The sequence below is a fragment of the Bradysia coprophila genome (genome assembly GCF_014529535.1).
Source record: "Bradysia coprophila strain Holo2 chromosome X unlocalized genomic scaffold, BU_Bcop_v1 contig_576, whole genome shotgun sequence".
Taxonomy (NCBI): Eukaryota; Metazoa; Arthropoda; class Insecta; order Diptera; family Sciaridae; genus Bradysia; species Bradysia coprophila.
Genome location: NW_023503349.1, coordinates 45,001 through 55,000, shown reverse-complemented (window position 1 = coordinate 55,000; position 10,000 = coordinate 45,001). Strand labels below are relative to the sequence as shown.

At 33.9% G+C, this 10,000-nt stretch overlaps 1 long non-coding RNA gene across 1 annotated transcript in view; it reads left to right on the top strand.

The window, feature by feature from the left end:
• LOC119070189 overlaps window positions 1-289 on the top strand; it is a 2,078-nt gene extending 1,789 nt beyond the window's left edge. Inside the window, exon 3 of the long non-coding RNA XR_005086484.1 lies at window positions 279-289. This is a non-coding gene — a long non-coding RNA (uncharacterized LOC119070189). The remainder of the gene's footprint in view (window positions 1-278) is intronic.
• The last annotated feature ends 9,711 nt before the right edge of the window (window positions 290-10,000 follow it).

Genomic DNA, 10,000 nt, shown 5'->3' with positions numbered 1-10,000 from the left:
GTAATCAATAATGCTATCACTGACCAGCATGAAACGAATGAGCGTGATAACATAAATGTGGTTGCATGATTTTTAAAATATTGCTGTTTACAGGTACGCTATGGATAACATATGAATAAATGCACAGATAGGAATGAAAACATAGGGCATTTGATAACATCCATAGGATATACAATAGATCGCATGTTTACATGAGAAAGTGATACACGTTCGTTTCGAATGAAATACTAGAAATAATGAATTTTATTTCGATATTCGGGTTATCAGGTTAACCTAAGCGGTTTCAGTATATTTAATCTCTATTCAGAGTGCTTTTAATTTCTACGGTATTGTTCGTATCGGTTTGTGGTCTATTTAGCTTAGATGGAGTTTACAAATTAGTGCTGCATATAAGCAACGATCTTTGGAAAAGCTTTTATATGATATAGTGTACGGGCTGGACTTATGGGTTTAATGGCCATTCAAGATGGACTTGAAATATTATCGTTGCATAAGATAATAGATTTCATAATGATCTTACAGTAGGAGACGGAGGTTAGTGTGGGTTATTGTTTCGTGCGTACTAAAGGAATCTTAGTTATTTTTTTTTCTCATTAATATGCTTAATTCAGGGAGTATTACATGAGTGAGGTCGATTAGAAAATTTATTCAAAATAATTTGTATTATTTGAGATTTGCGATAAAGTGTTAAATTTAAACGCGTTCATGATAAAATGATTGTATTTTGTGTATCAAATATATTGATATTTCAGATGATTTCCAATGCGATTTAGGCGTATAAGGGCAAAAAGATTGCCAAAGATCAATCGTAATAAAATGCATTTTTATTAAGTAATCTAACGACTAACATGTGTGGTCATACAGTTTAATAAAAGAAAATCAGTATGGACGATATGGTTCAAATGTCAATGTTATGTGTCTGCAGTTAATGTAAACGAGTTTGCTGGTTTTCATGACCAAAACAAGTGATCCCGTTAGGGTTGAATTAAATTTTTTTTACAATTTATTGTTAACATAAGCGATTTACGCAGTAAGGAGTAAATAGAAGAGGGTTTGTAAAACAATGATTTATATTTGTTTTGGGCGATATCAGAAAGGTTCGTGTTTATACTTAAGTAAGTACCAAATATTTATAAAGTGTTCATTCTTATATTTTATTAATAAGAAATGGTTAACAGTTTGAATAACTATGCGTAATTAGTATATAGAAGTATTACAAAAAGAATAGCTGTTAACATTATAGTTTTTGTGTTATTGTTTGTTTCAATCAATAATGATTTCGAGGTTACTACGGAACTTGTTAGATTTTATTCTTAAATAACAAGTTGGTCAATTCTGTGAAGAATGCAAACGAGGGTGAGCGATCAGTCGGAGACTCATAAAATTCAATCGGTAGTAGGACGGGGGTGTGTAAAAGGCAGGGAGTAATCCAATGCGAGTTAATGACTGCATTATGGGAATTCAGGTTATGTGAAAGTTTCAGTTACAATCAAGCAAGAAGGTGGTTCAGCGGTTTACGGACTTGGTAGGAAATACACGTTGATACTTATTGTAGCGCGGTGAGCAGGAATTAAGGGATCAAGACTGTTATTGTCAATTATATTGTTAGAACATTTGTATTTAAGAGTAAGTGTTATTTGATTTTAGAAAAAACAGGTATGATCACTAACAAGAATTTTGTAATGAGACGAAGCCCAAAAAAACGGTATGCAAGTTCAATGTATAGTTGTATGATTATTTAATATATTTGAGTTCGTTCGTTATCGGAATTAACAGAAAATCATCAGAACTAGAAGGCATGACAACATAGATTCGAGAAAGAGCTATAATTGTCTTATATTTATGTTCGGACTGGTAAGTTTTCCGTGTTGAGTAAATTAAGCGAGGTCATCTGGTGGTGCTTCGTCATTCTTTAAGTTTAGTTTGAACTATTCCGGAGCAAAGCTTTGGTTTCCGAGAAGGATGAATGAGCATAGAAGTAGTAATCAATTGTAGTGGATGTTTATGGTTAGAATAGGGCGGTATTGATCGCTTCGACTTAACTTTCGTTCTGATTAAATGAAACATTTTGGCAATGCTTTCGTTTAGTTAGTCTTAAACGGTTAAGAATTTCACTTCGGTTGTATATAATGCCAATGTTCATTAATCATTAATTTGGTCTAAAACAATGAAGTGAACAGATGTCTATTTCATTATTCATGCAAAATATTCAGGCATTACAGCTGTTTAAGACTTAATTTGTTAAAGTATTTGTATCGGCACAGCAATTGTTTAAGAGACTGGATGGGTGATGTGAACGTATAGAGCGAACGCGATATAGTCAGAATTTCTAATCGGGAAGGAAGTAGAAGGTCATATGTTTTACAGTTGTTTGGTATGCGTGGGAACAAGTTAATAGAAGTTTTAACGAAATTTAATTACGTATTGGAGTGAATTACGCGGTGTGGAGATTGCTCAATTGATCTTGTTAAAGGATTTAAGTGTATCATTCAATTAAAGGCTGGATGTGAGTTTGTATTGTTATTTTTGTATACTCCCGTGTGGGAGTGGGTAATTTAGGCTGTGCTTCTTAGATGTGGTAGCCGTTTTCAGGTCTTCGGAATCGAACTGATTCGTTACCGTTGAACAAGGTATCAAGATTACTTCAATGTTGATAGGGAGATTTGAAAGATCCGTCGCGGTACGAGAATGGATAAAATTATCAGAGTTACAGTTTAATGTAAGAAGCGAAAGTCCATTGGTTTAATTAATAAAAGAGAGAACATTTTACGGTTTTCTTTAATGATGTATTAGCTTAGATTACACAGTTATAAGTAATTGTGGATACGATTAAGAAACATAATGATATATGAGTTTTGCGGTTTCATTTATTTTGTTTGTATTAGAATGCATGGCTTATCTTTGAGAGAAGTATAATATGGAGGATAACAGAATTTTGATTTTATTTTTATTATAAATGGATATGATGTTATATAACAGTAATATTTTATAATAAATATTGATTTTATATAGGTACATTGTGTGTAGTAGAGACATATGTGAATATATTTTAACAATCAATATTTTTTAGTTTTTATAAATGAATATGTTTAGCATTAAACATGTTCTTTAGAAAATTATATTAATTTGTTATTTATTTGGAATATTAAGAGAGTTGTTTAACGATAGTGACGTATAAACGGTTTTATTGACAGGAGTTATATATTTAAGTGTAAAAAACGATGAGGCGAATATATAAGCTTAAATAGAGAAGTATAGCGTGGATATATGTATAGTTAACGATTTTTTTGTGTATATTGTTTAGGATTCCTTTATTATTATTGAGTGTCGGGATAGGAAAAGGTGTATAGTGGTGATTTTATTGGATATAGTTTTGTGAAGTTAAAGTTTTATTGGTCGATGAAGTGGTGATGGTGGGGTGGAATTGTAATGATAGTGATTGTGATGAGTGTTATGTATTGATTGGAATGTGTATGAATGGATTTTTAGTTGTATTTTGTTTGTAGTGTGGGTATGTGTTGTTTGTGTTAATGTATTTTGTGTTTATGTGTGATTATTGATTCGAAGAAATGTTCAATGAATGTGTCAATAATTTGTTGGTGATTGTGTTGTTGATTTGTTATGTGTATGGTTCGTTCATTTATTTTTATTAGTGGGTATAGGGTGTGGTCGGTAAAATATATATTTTGTTAAAGGTTGTGAGAGAAAACGATATTTGGTATTCAAAGTTTTGTGTGATTAGATTGTAGATTATTGATTGAGCGTAATGTTCAGTGAATGTGTCAATAATTTGTTTGGTGATTGTTGTTATTTAATGTGTAGGTATGTTTATTTATTTATTATTAAGTGGGTGTAGCGGTGTGGTGGTAAATATATATTTCGGTATTCGTTGTTGGATTAAAGATTGTATTTATTGATGAATGGGGAAGGATTATATGCTTTAGAGATGTTAGGAGCTGTAGCAAGGCAAAGAAATCGGAGATTGGAATAATGTGTTTTATATGAGTTTATTATAATTTTTATGGAGTGTGCGACGAGATTATATTTTGTGAGAATTTGAAAATATAGTTATTGTATGATGCGGGAGAATTATATTGTTTAAAGAGAAGAAATTTTTTGAGGAGTAGAGATTAGAAATGATAATGTGTTTGTTATATGTGTTTATTGATGGGTTTTTAACTCAAACAAGTAAGATGTTTTTTTTTTTTGTTGCAAACAAAAAAAATAAGAAAAATGTAGTATATTCAAAATTATTATTATTGTAATAATGGAATGAAAATAATTATCGAATAATAATAATTTATATAATATGTCGTACGTGCGGTGGTGAGGTTGTGTTGTGTAATTATTATTGTACAAATGATATAAATAGGTGTAAAAGTATTTGTATAATGTATATGTTGAAAATGGAGGAGGGATAGTTTAGTGGATGAGTATGGAGTGTTAATTTAACTGTGTTAAAGTGTTTAAATTGATTTGGGCAGATGATATAATGATTAGGATAATTAGTGTGACGGGTGTTTGTCATTTGTATATTGGAGGAATTAGGATAAATATTCGTAAAGCAAGGGATGATATCAGTGGTATTTGTAGGACGGTGACTTTGTATTGTTTTATAGTGGATAGACTTAGAGGGTTAGGATAATGAGGAGTAGGTATAATGTTGTCGAAAGTATTAGCATAGGTGTACTGGGTTTTGTATACGCGGGATGTGTTGGAAATATAGTTAGTAGGGTAAATACTGTTACGGGTCTAACAGTAGTTCTTGATGGGTGAATCAAGTTGGTGATTTTGTTCAAATGATAGGAAGAGGAATCGAGGATAAAAGCGAGTGTATGAAGTTGGGCAAGCAGTTATCTGTGGTAATTTTCTGACTTTGCTAAAATCGTTAACAAAGGATCGATAGGCGAGTTTTGTGTTCTGTATGTATGATACGGATCAAGCAGATTTGCTTTTGTTATGTGTGGTTTTGTGATGGTGGTTGGGACTGTTATTATTTGAGAGATGTAGAGTAAATCATGGAGTGTCTTGATTTGGATATATTAGGCAAGTTAAAATTTTTATACAATGGATAGAGATAACAGATATATATTAGGAAATTTGTTTGGTATGATAAAACATGATATTTTGGAATGAAGTTGCATAAAAATAATAAATATAATGAATGTGTATATTAATGGCTAAGTAAATGATAGTACTAATAGTAGTAGGAACATAGGGTAGTGGTATTTATTGTTGATTGACGAAGTAATTCATTATGTAACTTATGTTCTTACAGTGAGATAGAGTTAGTCAAGGGTTTCTTTCGTAATTATTCAAGCGTTCTTGGTGTGGTTTGTGTAGTAGATAGGGCAGTAGGAATTCGTTATATTATGCGGTTATATTAGATGAGAGGCATTTGGTCTTAGAGAGTATAGTTATCGCGTTTACCGGCTTATTGAATTTTTACTTTGAATTCAGGATGGGCGATAATTGTGTCAACGTAGGGATCAATGTTTGTTTTAATTGAGTCGGATTCAGGTGTGAGTTTGATTAATTGTTTATTGTTATGTTTTTGATGGAAAGCGTTAAGCTCATATAGAAGAAGTTCATTTTGGTATGAATTTTATCGGGGAAAGATCGATGAGAACACACTATTTACAGAAGAGACATTAAGTTTAAATGTTTCAATAAGCGAAATTCAATTTAGAGCATCTTATCGAAGTTAGGATTATTTGCGATTCTTACTAATTATTTATGATAGAGTCTTATTGGAGACCGGTGGGATATGTAGGTTTGTTGAGAGTTTGCGTGGCCATAGATTTTCAAGGTCAAGGAGAATATGAAACAGTAATGTATGTTTCAAGATACATATTCTCTATAAAGATTCATGGTGGTAGTTTGTTTAGAGAAAGAAATTTCAGTATTTCGAGGTTCTCTATGGTCGTTCTGTTGAGGATGAGTGTATAAGACATTTTTAATAAACAGTATATCAAGGTTACGGAATTGGAACGTATTCCTTTGTTTTTTTGAATTATGTACAAAATTAGTGTGTGTACATAATTTAAAGTTTCGATAAGTTAGGGATAATCGTGATCACCATGTTCACAGAACTTTCACTTCAGTTCAAGATTATTCGATTATTTGCTATACAAGATTGTGCAATGGCGGCTTATGAGGTCAGCAAATTTGGAACATTGTATCTATACTGATTTACATGATGACGAATGGCACATTTTTTTCTAGCGATGATGTATAGGATTGATTGAGGCATCCATTTTAGGGCTAGTTGTTGGCGGTGAGTTGTTAATCTTAGGGATTAGATTCATGTCCGTCTGTGTTTTAGAACCAAGTTTCATGGTATCAATATGAGTATTATTTAGGGCGTAATATGTTTGGTTCATCAAGGCAGTTTTGCTTACAAAAGTGGCATGGGAATATATCTAACAATATTTCGATCAGAAAGATGAGGTTTTACATTTAAAGTTTGAGATAGGTTGAGGTCGTTTCGGCAGGCTTATCATTGCTTTCAGATAGTTATATAAATATAATTCTTTGCGCAGTATCTGAGGGAACTTCGGAGGGACAGTATAGATGGTTCGATTGGTCTTTGCTATACCATTCTGACAATCGATTTGACGTCAGAATGTTTGATCTCACGAATTTTCTGGCTTCGATTGATAGGTATAGTTACATCTTTGGGTACAGATGTATGTCAAGGTACGCTCTTGAAGAGGATTCATTGTTGGAATGTTGTATAGACGCCGGGATGAAGAATGAATTTATTACTTGTAATCCATAAATGTTATTTTTAATTGGCTTAGGTTTAACATATTACCATGATGCAAATGTTAGACTTCTTGGTCGTGTTTCAAGGGGTCTGAAGGTATCCATTATGCATTGTATAATCATATGTATCATGACAGATGAACAGCAATGAGCGTGATACATAATGTGGTTGCATGATTTTTAAAATATTGTGTTTACAGGTACGGTATGGATCAAATATGAATAAATGCAGATAGGAATGACAACATAGGGATTTGATAACATCCATAGGATTACAATAGATGAATGTTTTAAATGAGAAAGTGTACCCGTTGTTTGAATGAATATAGAATAATGAATTTTATTTGAATATTCGGGTTATCAGGTTAACCTAAGCGGTTTAGTATATTTAATCTTATTCAGAGTGTTTTCATTTCTCAGGTATTGTTAGCTATCGGTTTGTGGTATATTTAGCTTAGATGGGTTTACACATTAGTGTGATATCAAGAACAGATTTTGGAAGCTTTTATATGATATAGTGTAGGGCTGGCCTCTATGGGTTTAATGGCCATTCAAGATGGATTGAATATTATGTTGATAAGATAATAGATTTCATACATGCTCTTACGTAGGAGACGGAGAGTTAGTGTGGGTTATCTGTTTCGCTGGCGTATAAAGGATTTAGTTAATTTCTTTTCTTCCTATTATATGCTTAATTCAGGGAGTATTCATGAGCTGAGGTCGATTAGAAAATTTATTCAAATAATTTGTATTCATTTGACGATTTGCGATAAGTGTTAAATTTAAGCGTTCAATCGAATAAATGATTGTATTTTGTGTATCAAATATATTGATATTTCAGATGATTTACAATGCGATTTAGGCGTATAACGGGCCAAAAAGATTGCAAAGATCCATCGTAATAAAATGCAATTTTTATTAAGTAATTAACGACCTAACATGTGTGGTCATACAGCTTTAATAAAGAAACAATCGTATGGACGCAATATGCGTTCAAAATGTCAATGTTCATGTGTCTGCAGTTAATGTCAAACGCAGTTTGCTGCGTTTTATCGACCAAACAAGTGATCCCCGTTAGGGTTGAATTAATTTTTTTTACAAATTTATTGTTAAATAAAGCGATTTACGCAGCTAAGGACGTAAATACGAAGAGGGTTTGTAACACAATGATTTCATATTTGTTTTGGGCGATATCGACAAGGTTGTGTTTATATTAAAGTAAGTACCAAATATTCTATCAAAGTGCTTCATTCTTATAATTTTATTAATAAGAAACATGGTTCAACAGTTTGCAATAACTATGGCTAAATTAGTATATACAGCAGTATTCACAAAAACGAATAGCTGTTACACATTCATAGTTTTTGTGTTATTGTTTGTTTCAAATCAATAATGATCTTCCGCAGGTTCACTACGGAACTTGTTACGACTTTTATTCTCTAATAACAAGTTCCGGTCAATTCTGTGAAGCACTGCAACACGAGGCGTCGCAGCGATCAGTCCGGAGACTCATAAACATTCAATCGGTAGTAGGACGGGCGGTGTGTAAAGGGAGGGAGTAATCAATGCGAGTTATGATCGCATTACTGGGATTCCAGGTTATGTGAACAGTTTCAGTTCACATCAAGCAAGAAGGTGGTTCAGCGGTTTACCGGACTTCGGCTAGGAATAACGTTGATACTTCATTGTAGCGCGCGTGAGCCAGGAATCTAAGGGATCACAGACTGTTATTGCTCAATTCATATTGTTAGAACAATTTGTCATTTAAGAAGCTAAGTGTTATTTGATTTTAGACAAAAACAGGTATGATCACTAACAAGAATTTTGCTAATGAGAACCGAAGCCCCAAAACAAAGCGTATGCAAGCTTCCAATGTCATAGTCTGTATGCATCTATTTAATATATTTGAGTTCGTTCGTTATCGGAATTAACCAGACAAATCACTCCACGAACTAAGAACGGCCATGCACCACCCATAGATTCGAGAAAGAGCTATCAATCTGTCTTACTCATTTATGTTCGGACTGGTAAGTTTTCCGTGTTGAGTCAAATTAAGCCGCAGGCTCATCCTGGTGGTGCCTTCCGTCAATTCCTTTAAGTTTCAGCTTTGAACCATACTTCCCCGGAGCCCAAAGCTTTGGTTTCCGAGAAGCGACTGAATGAGCCATAGAAGTAGCTACATCCAATTGCTAGCTGGCATCGTTTATGGTTAGAACTAGGGCGGTATCTGATCGCCTTCGAACCTCTAACTTTCGTTCTTGATTAAATGAAAACATCTTTGGCAAATGCTTTCGCTTTAGTTAGTCTTACAACGGTCTAAGAATTTCACCTCTCGCGTTGTAATACTAATGCCCCAACTGCTTCCATTAATCATTACATCTTGGTCTAAAAACCAATGAAAGTAGAACAGATGTCCTATTTCATTATTCCATGCACAAATATTCAGGCATTACAAGCCTGCTTTAAGCACTCTAATTTGTTCAAAGTAATTTGTATCGGCCACAGCAACACTTGTTTAAGAGCACTGCGATGGGCTGATGTGAACGCTACTAGAGCGAACACGCGATAATACGTCCACGCACATTTCCTAATCCGAGGACAGGAAGTAAGACAAGGTACACTACTGTTTTACCAGTTGTTTGGTACTGCCGTGCGGAACACAAGTTCAACTACGAACGTTTTAACCGCAACAACTTTAATATACGCTATTGGAGCTGGAATTACCGCGGCTGCTGGCACCAGACTTGCCCTCCAATTGATCCTTGTTAAAGGATTTAAAGTGTACTCATTCCAATTACAAGGCCTCGGATGTGAGTCTTGTATTGTTATTTTTCGTCACTACTCCCGTGCTGGGAGTGGGTAATTTACGCGCCTGCTGCTTCCTTAGATGTGGTAGCCGTTTCTCAGGCTCCCTCTCCGGAATCGAACCTGATTCCCCGTTACCGTTGCAACCAAGGTAATCCAAGACATTACCTTCAATAGTTGATAGGGCAGACATTTGAAAGATCCGTCGCCGGTACGAGACCATGCGATCAACAAATTATCCAGAGTTCAACCAGTTTAAATGTAAGAACGCCGAAACGCTCCCATTGGTTTAAATCTAATAAAAGCAGAGAACCATTTTACCGGTTTCTCTTTAAATGCATGTATTAGCTCTAGAATTACCACAGTTATCCAAGTAATTGTGGATACGATCTAAGAAACCATAACTGATATAATGAGCCTTTTGCGG